Genomic DNA, 9,279 nt, shown 5'->3' with positions numbered 1-9,279 from the left:
TGAAGCACGCATCCAGTAAAGAGCAGCAGCCACACTTTCACATGAACAGTGCTCACTGCTACCTGGATATTTCAAAGGGTAGAACTGTATTGTGGAGAAAGCTGTAGTTTTTCACTAGATTTTCAATTACTGAATTGTATGTTTTTTTCACCTTGCTACCATACAGTCATCAGAAAGCTATTCACTTACATATGTTATAGCCAGTATGTTGTACTAAATGCCTGTTTGTAACTCCAGGAAACTAATAGACACGCTATTGACTATGATATTACACAAAATCATGACACGAGTTTCAGTGTAAGAGATTTACTTCTCTCAAAAAAAAAAGAAATCCCATAGTTCAGCTTTACATCAGTGTCTCCTTTTAAATAAATTAAAAATAAAATGCTGACCTGTCTATAAAATTATAAATATTTCAAGTCCATTTTACAGAATGTTAAAATGCTTATAAATGCATTATCTCCCAGTAAATAGACATTATGGCACTAAAGCCAGTTTACAAAAAAAAAAAACGTAAAGAAGAGAAAAGAAAAGTCATCACACTGGCTCATGGAAATGTCCAGGATTATTTATCTCTTAACATCAGAAAAACTGAAACAAGGAAAAAAAAGTGAAAGAGAAATACATTATAGAAAACAGTAACTATGATCTAAAGGATAGTACTGAAAAGTCGTCATTCAATTCAGTAACTAAGTCATTTCTGAAATGAACATTTGTAGATGACAAGGTTAGGAGAGTACAACTCTCAATGCTCAGGTCAAAATCACAAAGTATACAGAAATAATTTCCAAATTATATGAAGAAAGACAGACTTTGAAACAGAGTGACTATTTAAAAACCACACAGCAAAATTCAACCAGAATACTCAAGATTGATATATTGAAGAAGTATTTAGTAGAAACAAAATTGAAAGTTATAATCCCATGGATGCCCCTTACCAATGTGAAGAAAAGAAACACGGTTGCAATGTACAATACATACTGATAGGCTACAATGAGAAATTCTGAACAATTTAAATAACCAAAATGTTCCCCATCAAAGCATAAAAACATGATTAGAAGAAAGTAGCTTTAGTTCTGTGGCCTGTTCAGTTGCTCTTTACATAAAATATTTGTTCCATCTTGAAAAATGGCTTCCAAATGCCACTTCCTCCTTCAGGTTGAAAAGGAGAAACTGTGCTTTGTAGAGAGACAACAAGCTTGTTTCCAACACTTTGCCAAGATGACTCACTCCATCAAGTTTAGAGTATCTCCAAATCTACATGCCGAACTTCAGGATTGTGTTTTTTCAGTTCCTTCTCCAGCCTATCTACTTCAGCTCCTAAAGTGTCGATAATATTTTCTCCATGTTTAAGCATAAAGGTCTCTAATTCTTCAGGAGTTTTCACTTCTTGAATTTCTTATAGCATTTGGTCAAAATCTTGTTTCTCCAAATATGATCTTGTAACAACTCATCCATCAAAATCCATTTCTGCCTTAAATCTTACTTTACCTAATCCCAGATCTGTGGCTTTAACATCGTGAATTGCCCTTATTGATGGGTCACTTTCCAGGAGTTCAGTAAGTCGTTGTACTTGCTCTGGTTGGATGGATTGTCCTAAGAGTGCTTCTGTGTTAGCATAGATCAGGAATTCTGAGACCACACCTAATAAGGTGCCCACACCCAAAGAACGGAGCTGTCATACAATGGATTGCCTGTTATAGAAGTAAGGCCCATGCAAATGGCTGCTATTGTCACTCCCAAGACTGCTGCAGTATCCTCCAATAATATAACATTGGTACTAGGATCACGACTTTCCATTACATACTTATAAAAAGACATTCCTTTGGCCCGAGCACTCCTACGAAGTTCATTTAGGGCAACAAGAAGTGTTGCTCCTTCAGATACCAACGATCCTGCTAAAATACAATATGCTCATAGAAGAGATTCCATTGGCTCAGGATGAAGCAATCCCATAATTCCATGGTACCAAGAGAGTCCTGCACCCATCATAAAAATACCAACACTGCTAATTAGTGAAGAAATATACTGCATATTCGAAAATCCATACAGATGAGTAGTATTTGGTGTTTGAACAGATTTACTGATGCCCAATGCTAGTAAATCCTGATTGCAAGTATCAGATAATGAGTGCATAGCTTCTGAAAACATACTTGCTGAACCCATATAAATCCATGCAAGAAATTTAAAGAAGCAGTTTAAACCACTGATGCAAATGGCAACCATCATCACTTTTCCTGGTCCCTTGAAGAACACTGTTGCTGTTCTGGAGCGTGGCTTGGTGTTTCCCAAGAAATCTCTGTATTCTCTTAATATTTTTTGGTTTCTAAACAGCTGTTCTCTGTATTCTATTTCTGCCTCCTTACGTAGCTTTTTCTCTCTAGCAAGAGCTTCAGGGCTTCCCCAAACTTCCAAAGATTTTGCCTCCACGTCTGATCTCAAATATACAGTAAAGGACTCAGTATCTTCATGGGGACTTCGTTGTCTGATTTTTTGAAGCTGTTTCAGATCACTAGATTTGAGGCAGAACTCATTTATTGCTCTGACTCCAGTGATGAAATTATTCTGAGTGTATTTTGATCCATACTCCCTTTTCTTAAGAACTGCTTTGACCTTTACTTGGAGAGGTTCTTGCTTTAGCGGAGCTTTGAGTTTTGCACCTGTATTTTCTGCTGTTTCACCAAAAGATGGTAATTTTTCTGCTCTGAGAGTTTGTGATCCCTGTCCTTCTTTCTGGATATTTGTAGAGTACAACTTCACTTGGCTCAGTGTACAAATATGTGGGTGATGATAGGGAAGCATGTATGCAAAGTTTCCAAATGTCACTAAATTCTGCCATTCCTGGCGGTCGCTGGAGCCGCGGGCCACTGCCTTACAGCTCAAACGGAGCCGGCACAGAAAAGAGCAGCTCCATCTGTGGGCCGCAGAGGCGGCGGCTAAGCCCGGTAACATCTTTGTGAGGCAGGACACCGCCACCTGCCTCCGCGCCGCCGCCGGCACCAACTGACTCCATAGACTGGATACTAGAAAACACCAATGTTTGCGCCTTCAGCGGCGGCCTCAGCGACCCTAGGACTGTTGGTTTTTAACAGTAATACAAGAAATTTCCATATTGTTTTCCAAAATGGTTTTGTCATTTTACACCCACATTAGCAGTATTAGAAAATTCTAAGTGGTTCACACCTAAGCTGACATTTGTTCTTTTAAAACCTTTAACTTAATCTCCCTAACGAGTGTATAATATGATCTTGTTATTGGACTGATTAGTATTTTTCTGATTCTACAGTTGCACACCTTTCCTTGCGCTGGACTGGCTATTTATCATCTTCTTGTGTCTACTTTTTAATTGGGTTGTCTATTAATGAGCTGTAAGGGTTCTTTATATATTCTGGCCATAGGTTTTATGTATTATAAATATGGTCTGTTTAAGGACTACTTTTCATTTTAATGATGCCATTTAAAGTTCTAAATTTTGATGGAATCTCATTTATCAATTTTTTTCTTTTATGCATCATGTTTTTTATATCCTAGGAAATTCTTGCCTACCCTAAATTCATAAACATTTTCCCTTATAATTTCTTCTTAAAGTTTTATAGTTTTAGTCTTTCATATTTAGGTTCATAGATCCTTTCAAGTTATTTTTATGTATAGAAATAAAGGATTGAGGTTAATTTTTTATATATGGATACCAGGTGTTCTGGTGCCGTTTGCTGAAAACACTATCCTTTCCTCTGCTCTTGAATTGAATTTATATTCTATAAAATGTTAATGTTAAATAATCTTTCAAACTCAGTGGACCATATATGTATGGTTCTATTTCTAGATTCTCTGTTTTATTCCAATGATCTACATGTCTTTCCTTACACCAACACTGCCTTGATTACTGTAGCTTTAGAGGAAGTCTTAAAATTAGGTACTAAACGTCTCTCAACACTGTTTTTTTTGGGTTTTTTACTTTTCTAGGTCTTTGGTACTCCTATATAACTTTAAATTTCAATATCCAATTCTTCATTTATAGCAAGTACACATAGACCTGAATTTTTATATATACCTTGTGTTTTCTAATCCTGCTAAATTCAAATACAAGTTCTAGGGGCTCCTAGAGATTTCTTAGTATTTTCTATGTAGATGATCATTTCATCTACATATAAAGATTTTGCTTCTACCTTGCCAATCCTATCCTAATCATGTCATTTTATTGTCAGACTATTTTGGTTTGGGTGTATGTTTCACAGTTTAATGGAGATGAAGAGTAGGCATATCTGCTCTTGTTCCTCACCTTAGGGACAAAGCATCGTATGTTCTCCATTCATATAAGGCATTTTTGCTGGAAGTATGGAGTACATGTCTTTAATCGGTTGAGAAGGTTCTGTTCTACTTCTAGTCTCCTGATAGCTTTTACCATGAACAGCTGTAGAATTTAGTCCAATACTTTTTCTCCAACTAGTGACAGGATCATATGACTTTCTCCTTTCCTCTGTTAAAATGATGACTTTTGGGGGTGAATCTTCCAATGCTGAACCAACACTGACATCCCTATAACAAAACCACTTTCTACATCCTGCCAGATCTGACTTCTAAGAGTTTGTTTTGTTAAACAAATTTCTATCTATGTTCATACTTTTTTCTTCTATTATCTTTATCCAGTTTTAGGATTAGCACAATGTTGATTTCCTAAAATGAGGGGAGACGTGTCCCTTCTTTTTTCTGCTTTAAATGTTTGATATAATTTATCAGTTAAAATGTATATGAGCCTGCTGTTGTCTTATAGGTAGGTTTTCAAGCTAGGAATATACTTTGTTTAATAGATGCTATTCAAATTTTATATTTCCTCCAGAGTTAGTTTCATTAATTTATCTTCCAAGGTACTTCTTAGAAGTTGTCAAATTTATTTCAAAAAGGTTTTTTTTTTTTTAGGTACTGGGGATTGAACTTGGGTCCTTGCACTTGCACAGCAGGCTGCCAAACCACTGAGCTAAATCCCTGGCCCCTCAAAAAAGATTTTTGTAATATGTTTTCTATATCCTTTTAAATTCTGTAAAATCTGTGGTAATGTCTTCTAGGTCTTGATATTGTAATTTTTAAAATGTATAATTGATAATGTGAAATAGGAAGAAAAGCTCTAAAGGAGAAGGGGAAGTGGGAGGGGTAGGGGAAAGGAAATAAGGGAAAAGAAAAAATATGAGAAAAGGAAAAAATGGAAACAAAGTCTCTGTAAATATGGAAGGGTGGAGGGGTTGAAGGGAGGGCAGGGAAATGGGGAAAAAATAAGAACCAAGATACATCATGTAAAGGTACAAGATCCCAATGATGAATGTAACTATTTTATACCTTGACTGTACCAATAAACTTAACAGAGAAAAAAAAAGAGCCAACAAAACAATCTATATGTTTGTCCACTGGTGAACAGATAAACGAAATGTGACATATCCACATCATGGACTACAGCTTAACAATAAAAAGGTGCTGTCATTGGCATATGCACCATGTATGAATCTCAGGAACATTATACTGAAAGGAGCCAGGCAAAAAAAGATCACATAATATGTGGTTCCATTTATATGAAGTTTCTAGAAAAGACTAATCTAGGGAGATGGAAAGCAGCTTAGTGTTTGCCTGGGACTCGGGGTGGGGTGAGATACCCTGGACGTGGCCCCCACATTTCTACTTGGGGAGGTGGAATGGTTCTACAGCTGGACTGTGGTAATGGCTGCACAGTTCTATAGATTAAAAGCCATTAAACTGGGCTCTTTTAATAAAGAATTGTATAATATGTAAATTATACATCAGTGAAATTGCTACATGTGGAAGAAAAATGAGTCCAGACAAAGGAAATGATTGATAAATTCTTCCTTCCACTTAGGAAATGAATGGCAAAACAGAGCTGGGGCTCTTGATGGATCTAGGTTTTAGGTGTGTGCAGCAGCCTTGAAATCTTTTTCCCTTTCATTTAGTGCTTCTGTCTGCTTGTCCTTGAAGGAGGGAATGGCACAGAATCCTTTTCTGCCAAGGACAGAGGAACCTGAGAGCTCAGTGAGAGGAACGCAATTGGCTCCCCTGAGCTGCTTCCCCATGTAACTTCTGAGCTCCCAGGGCTCAACAGCTTCTTTATCTCTTCTTTTAGCTGTGACTTTCGTCATTCAAGCACAGAGCACAAAGGCCCAAATTATCACTGTGAGCAAGTTCCACCTACACATTTCTGCTCCAGTCTTGTGCAGCCTTATGTATTTCCTTAGGACACAGTCCTGAAGCGTCAGCTGGGAACAGACTCCCAGGCAGTGGCTGGCTCACCTGATGTAAGGGATACACTGACCATCCTGGGCTGAGCATGGCCAGGCAGCAGGTCAAGGGCCCCAGTCCACAAAACCCAAACAATCCAGAAAGAAACAGCCCACCATGAGGGAGTCGGGAAGAGTTATAAAGGAAGAGTAGAAAACCTCCTAACGATAACTGTGTTAGTTACTTTTCTCTCATTGCTAAGACAAAATACCTGATACCCAAAGTTAAAAGGGGAAAGGTTTATGCGGTTTACAGTTTGTAGAGGTTCAGTCCATAATCAGCTGGCTCCAAGGCAGGGTGGCAGAGGGGCAACAGTTCATGGTGGCAGAAAACAGCAAAAGCAAGGAACCTTAATGGCATCTTTCTGCCTCTTTTATCTTATCCAGATTACTGGGATTAGGGCAGTGCCAAACCAATCACTCACATGTAGTGGTTTAGTAATCACATGCCCTTAATTCCAGCATCACACACTCCAGATTCAGCCACCTCTGAAAAAGAAAGCCCCACTTCATCCATGTGAGACTCTGGGAGGACATCTAAACACAAGCCATAACAATAACCAACCACATATCTGTACTCTTTTATACTTTTCAGAACTCTCTCATGATACTTTATTTAATCTTTACAAGCTCCAGGCAAGATTGCCATTGATAGCCCCAGAAAACTGAGGGAGAGAGGTAAGATTATGAGCGACAGAGCTGGGGACTCAAAGTCACTCCTTCTGACTTAAATTAATCATATATACTATATAATCACTCCTTGGCATCCACAGGGATTTACTCCAGGACCCTGCAGGCACCAAAATCCACAGATCCTCGACCCTCCTATAAATGACGTAGCATTTTCACATCACCTCCTAAATACTTCAAATCCTCTCTAGATTACTTGTAATCTCTAAAGATGTAATCCCTAAAAATACTATGAAATTATTGTTATACGGTGCTGTCTTGGGAATAATGACACTGAAAAAAGTGTGTACATGTTCAGTGCAGATACAACTTTTCTGTTTAAATATTTTTCATTTGTGTTGGTTAAGTCTACAGATGCAGAACCTGCAGGTACAAAAGGTGGAATGCATTCTGTGTGTGTATCAACACTTTCCATTTGTGGTATATACAGTATTATACCATATCTGTATAAATATGCGCAAAAATGTGTATACGTGAGTATACACGTGTGTGTGTGTATGTGTATGCATGCAGTGCCTATTGTGTAGTAGGCCCTGTGTTAAGTCCCTTACATTGTTTCTTCACCATGAAGTAGATTCTTTTTAAGAAATGAGGAAACTGAAGCATGGAGAGATTCCCTTGCCTAGTGTCACACAGTGTCCATCTGGCGGAGATGGGATTCCAGCCCAGTTGCCCAGCATGTTTTCACGACACACCCCAGCTACCTCTGGATTTGCTGCCTTAGTTGGTGAGTTTGGGCTTTGATTTCAGACTGCATTAAAGTCCTGGATTTCACAGCCCAAGCGTGTCAGCTGGTGCTGCCTTCAGCCTCTACCTTCATCTCCTGTCACCATTGTAGCTCCTTCCAGTCATCTCCTGAATGCTCAGCGTCTCTGTCACTCCTGAGCTTGCCTTCTGTTTCTGCTGCCACCAGCCTCCTGGTACAGTCCAGAAGGAATTAGAGAAGCACATGAATTTCATGGGCCTAAGGAATTTTGGAGTGATACATGAGTATTGATTTATTTTCTTCTCTACATGTTGAAAACGGTCTTCTAAAAACTTTATGGGTATATTTACATGGCAATCTTCCAGCTAAAGAATATACTGTAATACAAAGGAATTTGCTGCCAATATCATTCCATTTCAAAGTGGCATCAAATCAAGTCTGAGTAAATATTTATGATTTCTCTTGAAATGTGATGGACTCATGACATGGTAATTAATTTTACTATAGGCTGAATTCAGAATGGTTTTGGTAATACATGAGTAGGTATATGAAATGTTTACAGGGCTCTCAAAAATAAGCCCAAGGCTTAAATGAAACCTTAGTCAGACAATGGAGAAAGAATAAAATTGCTATTCTAATTTTGCTGATAGAATTTCTGTGGAAAGCCGGGGGTTTTTAAAGACTGGTATTCATTGCAGAGAATCAGCACGCATCATATATTTTATGTACTGTTCAACTATTTGGAAACTTCAAATATACTTTTCAAGAAATTCATGCTTTGAGCAATGTTTGAAAAAGAAAGGCTAAATTTAGAAAATTGCCTTTGGTTTAGGGCAAAAGCTGAGAGAAACAGAATATTTCATAACTCTGTAAGAGGCTGCAGGGATAGTTTCATCTGAGGCCTCTGTTTTTGGATGCTTCTTTTCTCACTCCCATATTTAATCAGTCAGTAAACCCTACATTTTCTACTTAAAAAACAAGTCCAGAATCCGGCTACTTCTCCCTCCTGCCCGCACTATGCATGGTGGGTCCCCATCATGGCTTGCCTCTTCCTGGCTTCCCTTCCCCACAGGGTCCAGTGTGATTGTCTTAGCAGCTCCTGTCACTCCTGTACAGCATCTCTACTGGCTTCCTTGTCCACCAAGGGAACAAGCCACCCACGCACAGAGTCTACAGGCTCTGCTGGGTCTGGCTCTGAAGTCATCTCCTGCCGTGGTGTCCCCAGCTCCCTCTTATACGACACCCTCACTCAGCACCCTCTCTCCTGGACCTTCTCACGTGTTGCTTTTGGAAACTCCTCCTCCAGTACCTGCCATGCTCCATCCTTCTTTTCCTCCAAGCTCTATGCACACGTTACCTTTTCAGGTCATTGTTCTGTGAACACATGCAGCTGCCCCACTCCCTAGACCCCCACCACCTGCTTTACTTTTGAGCATTTATCACCACCCAGTGCTTTGTGTTTCACTCATTTATTTTTTTTTCAGGATGTAAACTCCATGAGAAATTTGTATCTGCATCCTCACACCTACAATAGTATCAGGTACGTAGCCAGGCGTGGTGGTGCATGGTGCTCTTGGGAGGCTGAAGCAGGAGGATTGTGAGTTT

At 38.9% G+C, this 9,279-nt stretch overlaps 1 pseudogene; it reads right to left on the bottom strand.

The window, feature by feature from the left end:
• Window positions 1–908: 908 nt before the first annotated feature.
• LOC101717334 (proton-coupled zinc antiporter SLC30A9, mitochondrial pseudogene) lies at window positions 909–2,959 on the bottom strand (annotated as a pseudogene).
• Between the last annotated feature and the right edge of the window lie 6,320 nt (window positions 2,960–9,279).

Source organism: Heterocephalus glaber, unplaced genomic scaffold (assembly GCF_053883595.1).
Source record: "Heterocephalus glaber isolate CG9 unplaced genomic scaffold, H.glaber_assembly_v1.0 deba00001442, whole genome shotgun sequence".
Lineage (NCBI taxonomy): Eukaryota > Metazoa > Chordata > Mammalia > Rodentia > Bathyergidae > Heterocephalus > Heterocephalus glaber.
This window is presented reverse-complemented; position numbering and strand designations above follow the sequence as displayed.